Source organism: Dipodomys merriami, unplaced genomic scaffold (assembly GCF_024711535.1).
Source record: "Dipodomys merriami isolate MVZ:Mamm:240054 unplaced genomic scaffold, mDipMer1.0.p SCAF_2, whole genome shotgun sequence".
In the NCBI taxonomy this organism is placed as follows: domain Eukaryota; kingdom Metazoa; phylum Chordata; class Mammalia; order Rodentia; family Heteromyidae; genus Dipodomys; species Dipodomys merriami.
Window position 1 is genome coordinate 81,869,714 of NW_027203381.1, and position 9,157 is coordinate 81,878,870.

A 9,157-nucleotide genomic window follows, 5' to 3' on the forward strand; every position below is an offset into this window, starting at 1 on the left:
CACTAGCTAAGTTTTAGGGGTAATCCAAATGTCCATCAAGAGATGAATAGGTTAAAATGTACACACACACACACACACACACACACACACACACACACACACACACACACACACACACACACACACACACACACACACACACAATCAGCCTTTAAAAAGAATAAAATTGTCTGGCAATGTGGCTTAGTGATAGAGTGCTTGCCACTCATGCATGAAGCCCTGGGTTCAATTCCTAGTACTGCATAAATAGAAAATGCCAGAAGTGCTGCTGTAGCTCAAGTGGTACAGTACTAGTCTTGAGCAAAAGCAGCTCAGGGAGAGTGTCCAGGGCCTGAGTTCAAGCCCTAGGACTTGCCAAGAAAGAATAAAACATAATAAATTTATAAATAATTATATTCAATATACAAATGTGTTAACTGAAATATGGTAGATTCAAAGGAGAATTCAAATAGTGTAACTCTTTAGAAAGACAAAGTCAAATTTGAAAAAAAATACTTGAAAGGATGGGGTGGAGTTAAGGCAAAAGGGTGGACAAATGAAGAGGAGAGAAATGAGAGAATGCAGACAAGAATCCAATGAAGGATGTTGAAAGGAGTGACAATTTAAGGTGGTATTGTATTCACAGTTTGTGAAAGGCAATTCCTTTGTACAACAGTTAAAGATAAAAATTTTATGAAGAAACCAATTTTATACACTGCTAGTACCTAAAGACAAATCAAAATACACACCAGCAACAAAATCACTCATCTCTAGCAGTCAACAAGATAGTTTGATTAATAGAATCTGTAATAGAAGACATAAAATGCCAAATGTCTATTGGCAGAATCAATCCTCTTCAATTTTTGCTATCTCTATGAATTATTTTTCCCAAATCTCATTCAACAATATATCTATTTGTTGCATGAATATTGTTGAAGTATACTAATATAATTGAGTGGCTATACTACAATTTGCTGTCTAGTCTACTGTTGATATACATTTTCTTACTTGAATAAAATTACCACGAATATTTTCTTAAAAAAGAACAAAATTTTTCCATGTATGACAACACTGGATGAACCTGGGCATATTAAGCTAAGTAAACAAAAATAAAAAGGACAAGTACTCCCTAATATAATGTATAGGAAGAAGTTAAAACAGCCTTACTTGGAATTTTATTCTTGGATTGGAGTGTTGACAGATTATACATAATGGTATACCTTCTTTGGCCTGGAACTCTTCTATAAAACTGTTCTGCTAAAATTAATTTAATAATGAATAAACCCTCAAGTCCATAAAATAAAATCAAAACATGAATATTTCTACTCTCTAGGTGTTTGAGTGGTTTTTTGGAATGGTAAATTGATTCAAAACATTTCCCAAATTTGTCACAGTAGAATCAGGATATGTCTAGGGAGTGTTGTGATGTGGAAAGTACTGAGGGAATAAGGGCTGTAGGCTAGGATGATTCTCTGCTGACTGAATACAGGTAATCAGTGGCCTGTGGCACACTGTCAAACAATTTATACCTGGAACTTGATTCAAGGGAATGCCAGTTTTAAAGAATTTCAATCTGGAAGGTCCTGGAAGGTAATAAGATGAAGTTAAGCAAATGAACCCTAAGGTAGCGACACAAGTGGTTTTTTTCTTGCTTGCTATTGTTTCTAACGTATTTATAAGGGACCATCTGATTTCTTTTTGTTGCTTTGTATGTCCCTCCCCCACGGTATAACCCCTGTTTTCACTGTATTTGATGTCGATATAATTGGGAGAGGGAAAGGGAAAAAACAAAATGTTTAAATAGGTATACAGGTTGACCCATTGTAACAATGAGATGTACAAGGCACTATGTTGAAAAACAAACTTTACAATTTAGGTGCAGGGAGAAGGGGGGTGTAGTTCTGGAGGTGGGAGAGAAGGGATGGTAGGGGAAAAACAGAGGAGGAAGCAACAATGCTGGATAAGATATTATCCAGAAATTTCTTTGCTCATGTAACTGTAACCCCGCTGTACAGTATTTTCACAATAAAAAAACATTAAAAATCTTTTAGAGTGTTCGCTTCGGCAGCACATATACTAAAATTGGAACGATACAGAGAAGATTAGCATGACCCCTGCGCAAGGATGACACGCAAATTCGTGAAGCGTTCCATATTTTTCTTGGTAAGAAATGTACGCATTATCCTGCCCACGTAATTGTAACTCCTCTGTACAGTATGTTCACAAATAAAATAAAATTAAATTAAAAAAAAGAAAAAAAATCTTTTAGACACATGAAGAAATTGTCAACCTCCCTAGCCATAAAAGAAATGCAAATCAAAACATTGAGATACCACCTCACCCCAGTTAGAATGGTTATACTCAAGAACTCTAATAATAACAGATGCTGGAGGGGATGTGGAGAGAAGGGTACCCTACTGCATTGTTGGTGGGAGTGTAATCTTGTTCAACCACTTTGGAAAGTAGTATGGAGGTTCCTCAAAAGACTCCACATAGAGCTCCCCTATGACCCAGCAATCCCACTTTTGGGCATTTACCCAAATGATCACAAACAAGACCATAATAAAGCTACCAGCACAATTACGTTTATTGCAGCATTATTTACCATAGTTAAGATATGGAACCAACCCAGATGTCCCTCAGTAGATGAATGGATCAAGAAAATGTGGTAAATTTACACAATTCAATTCTATTTCTCCATCAGAAAGAATGGCATTGCCCCATTTGTTAGGAAATGGAAAGACTTGGAAAAAATTATATTAAATGAAGTAAGCCAAGCCCAAAGAAACATAGGTCCCATGGTTTCCCTTATTTGCAATAACTAGTATATGTCTGAGACAAGCAGAAAAGGTCAGATAAGTTGATGTTAGGTGAAATGATCCCCAAGATAAGTACTCAAATGTTTTTTCTTTCATGCGATTGTTTCTAACATACTTATAAGATGATTTCTTTATTCCTTTGTATGTCCCTCCCCCACGGTATAACCCGTGCTTTCACTGTATTTGATGTCGGTATAATTTGTGGAGGGGAAGGGAAAAAACAAATTGATTAACTAGGGATACAGGTGGACCCATTGCAACAATGAGATGTACAAGTCGTTATGTCAAAAAAACAAACTTTACAATTTGGGGAGGGGGGTTGGGAGATGGGAAGGGATGGGAAGGGGAAACAAAGGAGGAGGCTAAAATGCTTGATAAGAAATGTACTCCTTATCTTGCCCATGTAATTGTAACCCCTCTATACAGCATTTTCACAATTAAAAAAATCTTTTAGTAGGCATTGCAGTAAGAGAAATATTAGTGGCTTTTGTGCTTTACAGGTGATGGTTTTAATTTGCGTGTTTCTGCAATGAATTCTTCAGGCTTCTGTAAATAGAATCCAAGCTCCAGGTAATAGAGGCAGGCACAATGTTGGTCTGAATACAGTATTCTAACTTCTATGGATGGTTTACTGCAAGTGATATTTAATAGAGAAGGTTACTCATATATCAGTTTTAACCTTGATAGAACTATCTGTGGAGCATATATGGAGCATAAATTGATAGGCTTTAGCTTCCATATATGTAAATAAAGGCATTTGAAATTATACTCTCTAAGGCCTTTACATCTCTAACATCTTAATATTCCATTCACAAGGTCACTATCCTTAATTATGACCTATCATACTTTCAACAGTGTCACAGTGTCTGGCTTATTAGCTCTTAAAGAAGGATGTATGCAGATAATTGTATCTGAAACCAATACTTACTGATCTGTTTTCCTGTTGAAAGTCTAACCATATTATTAAGGTGAATTCTTCATCTAGAGACTTTCATTCCTTCATTTATAGCTTTCAATAAAGAAAACCATGAAATTCAGAAGATATTTTTCAACATTAGCTTCCAATGACAAGTAGCAACATCCGCTTCAGCACTTTTTTATACTTGCCATAAATCAAATTTCCTAACCAGATAGTTTCCATCCAGAGTGGGTTTTCTTAGCCTTTTCCCTTTCCAACAATACTCAATTTTTTATCCAGCAAAGGTAAGAAAACATTGCTTAGGTTGTTTATTTTCCACCATAAATGTGCTGACAACTATAATTTCTGTTTGGTCTCTTTCAAGGCACCATTTTATTAAGGCAAGAAATATATGTTTTAATGCTGTCTAGACAGAACTTATGCCTCATGTTCACATCAGAAGTGATTGAAGTTGTGTTTTCCAACATAAAATGCCATATTTATAGTAAGCTATTCAGTAAGGCTTAGGTGTAAATGTTTGACATTTAAACCCCAGGCCCACCTTACCTAGAAGTGTCTAACCTCTTACATTACTGAAAAGCTCCAAGTTCCTTCCCTAACAACAATTAGTCTAATGTTAAAATAGATAAGCTAACCCATGAAGTGTGTAGGAGCATTCAAAGAGATAATGTGTGGAAGCACTTAGCTCAAAACTGCTACTAGTTATTAATTACATAATCATTCTGCAAATGTCACTGCTAAGACAAAATTGCATACATTTATAAATAAAAATGAATACTGCTTCTGGAAAATGACACCAACACTATGTGGCTGATATATTCAATGATCTTTTATAGTGCTCTTCAATATTCTAAGGGCCTACAACAGAGGATATAACTGTCTTAGGTAAGTCAATGACAGCTGGGCCATTGCTATTCAAAACCCTCCACAGGTTGGTCCGAATTATAAGCTGTGCTAAGATGTGAACTATGATTAGAACTACAAAAGGTGATCATTATGTTTCTGACTGACCATTCCTGATTCTGAATGAAATTGGAAAAGTATAAACATAAAAGAAGAGTAAAAAATTAAATTAGTTTCAGTAGATTTACATTACTTAGAAAATTGGAAATAAAAAACAATCCTTGGTAATCTCTGTTAATTCTGTCCAGACACTTTGCTTCTGTGCCTACAAAAGGATTGTTGAAAAGTGTACAACTTCTGATACACTTACAAACTCTTACTTGTGAACATTTTCATCACATAGGTATAATCTAATATAATATAAATAACATGTTTATTTTTTAGATAGGTGCTCTATCACCTGAGTCATGTTCTTATTCCTAGTAATAAGATAATGGTGCTAAGGTGAGTAATTTGTGTTTAGTCTTTTTCTAAGATACCTTTACATCACTAGCACCTCATACTGGTTACATAAACTATTACTTGAACATTGGTCAAAAGCCCAGTTCTATTGTTTCTATTGATTTGTTTTTCAATTATAGGGTCTTGTACAATTTTTTCCCAGTTTGGCCTCAAACTGTTGTAGTCATACCTTCACTTCCTGAATAGCAGGAACCATAGGTATGTCCCACTAGGCCGGCCCAATGAAGAAAAAATACATTTACATGCACAAAGTAGTTGGAACAAATTCACCTCTCCACCATATCCCCTTTTACAAGTAGAGTTTAGTGAGCCTCATTATACTGTATCCATGTATGGAAATTGCCCATGTGAAGAAACAAGTATGCAGTGAGGCAAATAAGTAAATAATGACCGTGTCTTTCAATTATTAGAACTTGCTTTTTGCTATGTGCTAAAAACTCACATTGTGACTTAGCAACAAAAATCCTCTTCAGTTATTCAGCTCACCTATCAATATTATCTTTTTGAGGGTTTTTTAGATGTCAATAACTTGTCATTAATCAAGATTACAAAATGATTTGAATGGACAAATGAATATTCAAATACCTTATGCTTCTTCGTGTTAAAGATACATTATTTAATATGATGGGAAAAGCATGTGAAAATTAAAAATATATTCTAATAATTTTTAAGATACATTTATCATGCATAATATATTTATATATAAATGACAACAGCATAGGTAAAAAAGCTACACACACTTGTGTAGATTACTAAATTTATTATTGCACACTATACATGTATCAAGTTGTGGCATTATGTCTTTTGAATGTATAAAAAAAATAAAAATAAGTGGCCTATTATTTTTTAAATGTACAAAAAGAAATAGAAGAAAAGGAGTTAGCACATCCAAGAAGTTCAGTGAATTTCCAATCCTAAAGATATACTGTTAGACATCACAAGAGTATCTCCTGGTAAGATTTATCTTACAATTATAGTAATTTCTAAAACTAGTACATAAAGCTAATCTTTTAGGATAAAAAGTCTACAAATTTATATAGCATAGGTAAAAGAATGCTGTGTTAAATTAGTGTTATCAAATTTTAACCTTAAAAGTGATAAAAAATATGATTTATTTCTTGCAGCTTAAGTCCTTCATCTTCCTTTTCTTCTTTCTGAATTTTCTTTTGTGTTGTTATTGATGTAGGTGGAGGATGTACAAGATGGATCTGAAGGAGGATGAAGAAAGGTCAACAGAAGAGCAGATACTTCCTCACGAAATTCCAGATGGGATTTAGTCAACAACAAATTGTAATTCAGATACTGATATTAAATGCAAAAACTTGGCATTGTTCTCTCAGGACACACTGTGACATTTACTTCACTTAATGAATTTGGAACTGCGAGGACATACTAGGAGAAAAGAGTTTATGTCCTGCTTGATATTCCTCTTAACTATTATGTAATTCTAGATGCATTTTGCTCAGGTTGCTTTGCTTTTTCTCAATCATATGGCTTTATTCAAATAAAAATAAGATATGCCAGCAAAAAATCCAGGGACTATATTTAGATTGTTGTCTGGTAATCTACTTTGTTACATAAGATAAAACAAAATTCTCTTCAGAGATTATACCTGATGAGGAAGATAAGGCATATTGCACTAAATAAGATGGAGAGTAATAGAACCAACTACATAATTTATCGCATCCAGTAAAAAGGGAAAATGGAGGGTCCTTATTCAAATATAATGAACAATTTTCAGGCATTAATACTTGTCATTAACTAAGAAGGTTCTCTTTGCTTTGGACATTGAATGACTGTTGAGACATTAGGGCCTTAAAGCCAGGCCAAAATATAAGTGCTGTAAAGCAAACAATTCAGTTAGATAAGTTGGATAAAATTAGGTTGTTGAAGATGGATTGGAAAAATTTCAAGGCCTTAAAATATTTTAAAATACAGATCTTTACCAAAATAATTTTACATGCTATTTAGATGAGTCTCTGTGTGTTTTATGAATAGGTCATGATATTTTAAAAATATGCAGCTAGCATGACACAGTTCCAATGCAACCTCTCATTAATTAGATGTAGTATTTTGTGGGGGAAAATAAATTCAGCATTTGGATTCAGTAAGATCTCCATGCCCTTTATCTGTTTTGTGACCTTGGCTTAGGTGCTTAAACTTTTGAAACCTTAGAATAATAGAGGATAATAAAGTAGAGCATTTGATGCTGTTTGGGGGGATAAAATAAGATGACCTTAATACAGGGCACTTAGTTCAGTTCCAGGAATATAATAAATACTCAAAAATGTTAATTTTTAGTAAAAACATCTGTTCCTGTTGCAGCTTAATTTCTTACAGATTTTCTATTTTCAGAATCTCTCTTTGTTTTGTCAGTTTCATTAAGATGTAATTTTGGTATTTTCTATTCAATCAGGAAATATACCCTGGTCTGTACATTTAACAGTACAACAGAACACCTCCTAAAATAAACAATATAACTAAAATAATCACATTCTTTGTGTGTGTGTGTGTGTGTGTGTGTGTGTGTGTGTGTGTGTGTGTGCATATAACAATAGTAGATCTTTAACTGGGTAGTGTCGTACTGTCCCTTAGCTTTTTCCACTCAAAAGTTGTGCTCTACCACTTGAGGTAGAGCTCCATTTACAACTATTTTTGGTGGTTAACTGGAGTTAAGAGTATCATGGACTGTGTTTCTAGGGCTGCCTTCAAATAGTGACCCTCAAATCTAGGACTTCTGAGTAGCTAGGATTACAAGCATTAGCCACCAGTGTCCAGATTGATTATATTCCTTATGTTTACTTTTGATGATTGAGAACTACTAATAGTGAATGATCAATAATGAATTGAGTCTTCTCTGAGAAATGACATTACTGTTGACCTATGGAAAAGATTACAAATGTTGTTTAAAGACTTTCTTATCCCTTTCATTGAGCTTGAAAATATTTTTTTAAAAGGTAAGTGACAATAGAAATCAATTTAGAAACTTTTGGGACTAAAACCAGAATTACCATAAGATCCTACCATTCTACTTCTGAAGAAAAATAATGCAGTATGCCAGAGAGATACCTTCATATCCATGTTTATTGAAACACTTCACAATAACCAAGTTGTGAAATCAGCCTAATGAGTGAATAAAGAATGGTATTTGCACATGAATTATTATTATTATTATTATGAAAGGAAACATGAAGTCATATGATTTACAGGAAGATGGATAGAAGAGCAGATCATCATCTTAAATAAACTAGACTCAGAAAAATACCACAAGTCTCTCATATGCAGAAACAAAAAGGACAAGAAAAAATTTTAAAGTGAATGTTGGGTTGGGGAAAACAAGAGGGACAAGAGGAGGTGATTGTGGAGAATATAGTTGAAATATAAAATGTGAAAATATTAAAAAGAAATTATTTTCTGTAAAATTTATAATAATAATAATAACAATAATTTTTAAAAAACAGGCAATGTGCAGACAAAAATGAAAGTTAAGCTTGTGGAACAGTAGAAGGAATGTAAAGTTGGATCAACCAAAACCTTTTGAAATGGATATAGGAATATAATAGTGATGGAAGACAATGTTCCTTCATAAAATGTTGAGGACTATAATAATGAAGATAAAGATGGACCAAGTGAAATTATGGAAAGAAGTTTGAACACAGAACTATTTTAGGATCCCACAGAGGAGGGTACCCAGAACATGGCAAGATTCAATATTTATCATCTAAATCCTCTCACTATCTCTGGTAGGGTCAGAAACGTAATTTTTTTTCCACACCAGTGGGAAATAAGTGTATGAGAGAAGCTATACCATCTTCTTGAAGCTCTGTGATCACTTCTCTATGGTTTATAACTTAGGGCAAGAACTACTGCCCTGAACAATATGACTAGATCTTAAAGGTTAAAATAACCTTCACAACTTTGGTTCTGGGGGCGGGGCAGGGGGGAAGGGGGGTTGGGGGGGCAGGGGGAGGATGGGAAGGGGAAACAAAGGAGGAGGCTACAATGCTTGATAAGAAATGTACTTATTATCTTGCCCATGTAATTGTAACCCCTCTGTACAGTATTTTCACAATGA

The 9,157-nt window shown here is 34.2% G+C and overlaps 1 long non-coding RNA gene and 1 other non-coding gene across 2 annotated transcripts; both read left to right on the forward strand.

Annotated features, from left to right (window-relative positions):
* The first annotated feature begins 2,031 nt into the window (after positions 1 to 2,031).
* LOC138832736 (U6 spliceosomal RNA) lies at positions 2,032 to 2,138 on the forward strand. Its single transcript, XR_011373667.1, has one exon. It is a non-coding gene; the product is annotated as a U6 spliceosomal RNA (small nuclear RNA).
* Positions 2,139 to 3,746: 1,608 nt separating this feature from the next.
* LOC138831679 (uncharacterized) lies at positions 3,747 to 6,408 on the forward strand. Its single transcript, XR_011373427.1, has 2 exons — positions 3,747 to 4,001; positions 6,269 to 6,408. It is a non-coding gene; the product is annotated as an uncharacterized lncRNA (long non-coding RNA).
* The last annotated feature ends 2,749 nt before the right edge of the window (positions 6,409 to 9,157 follow it).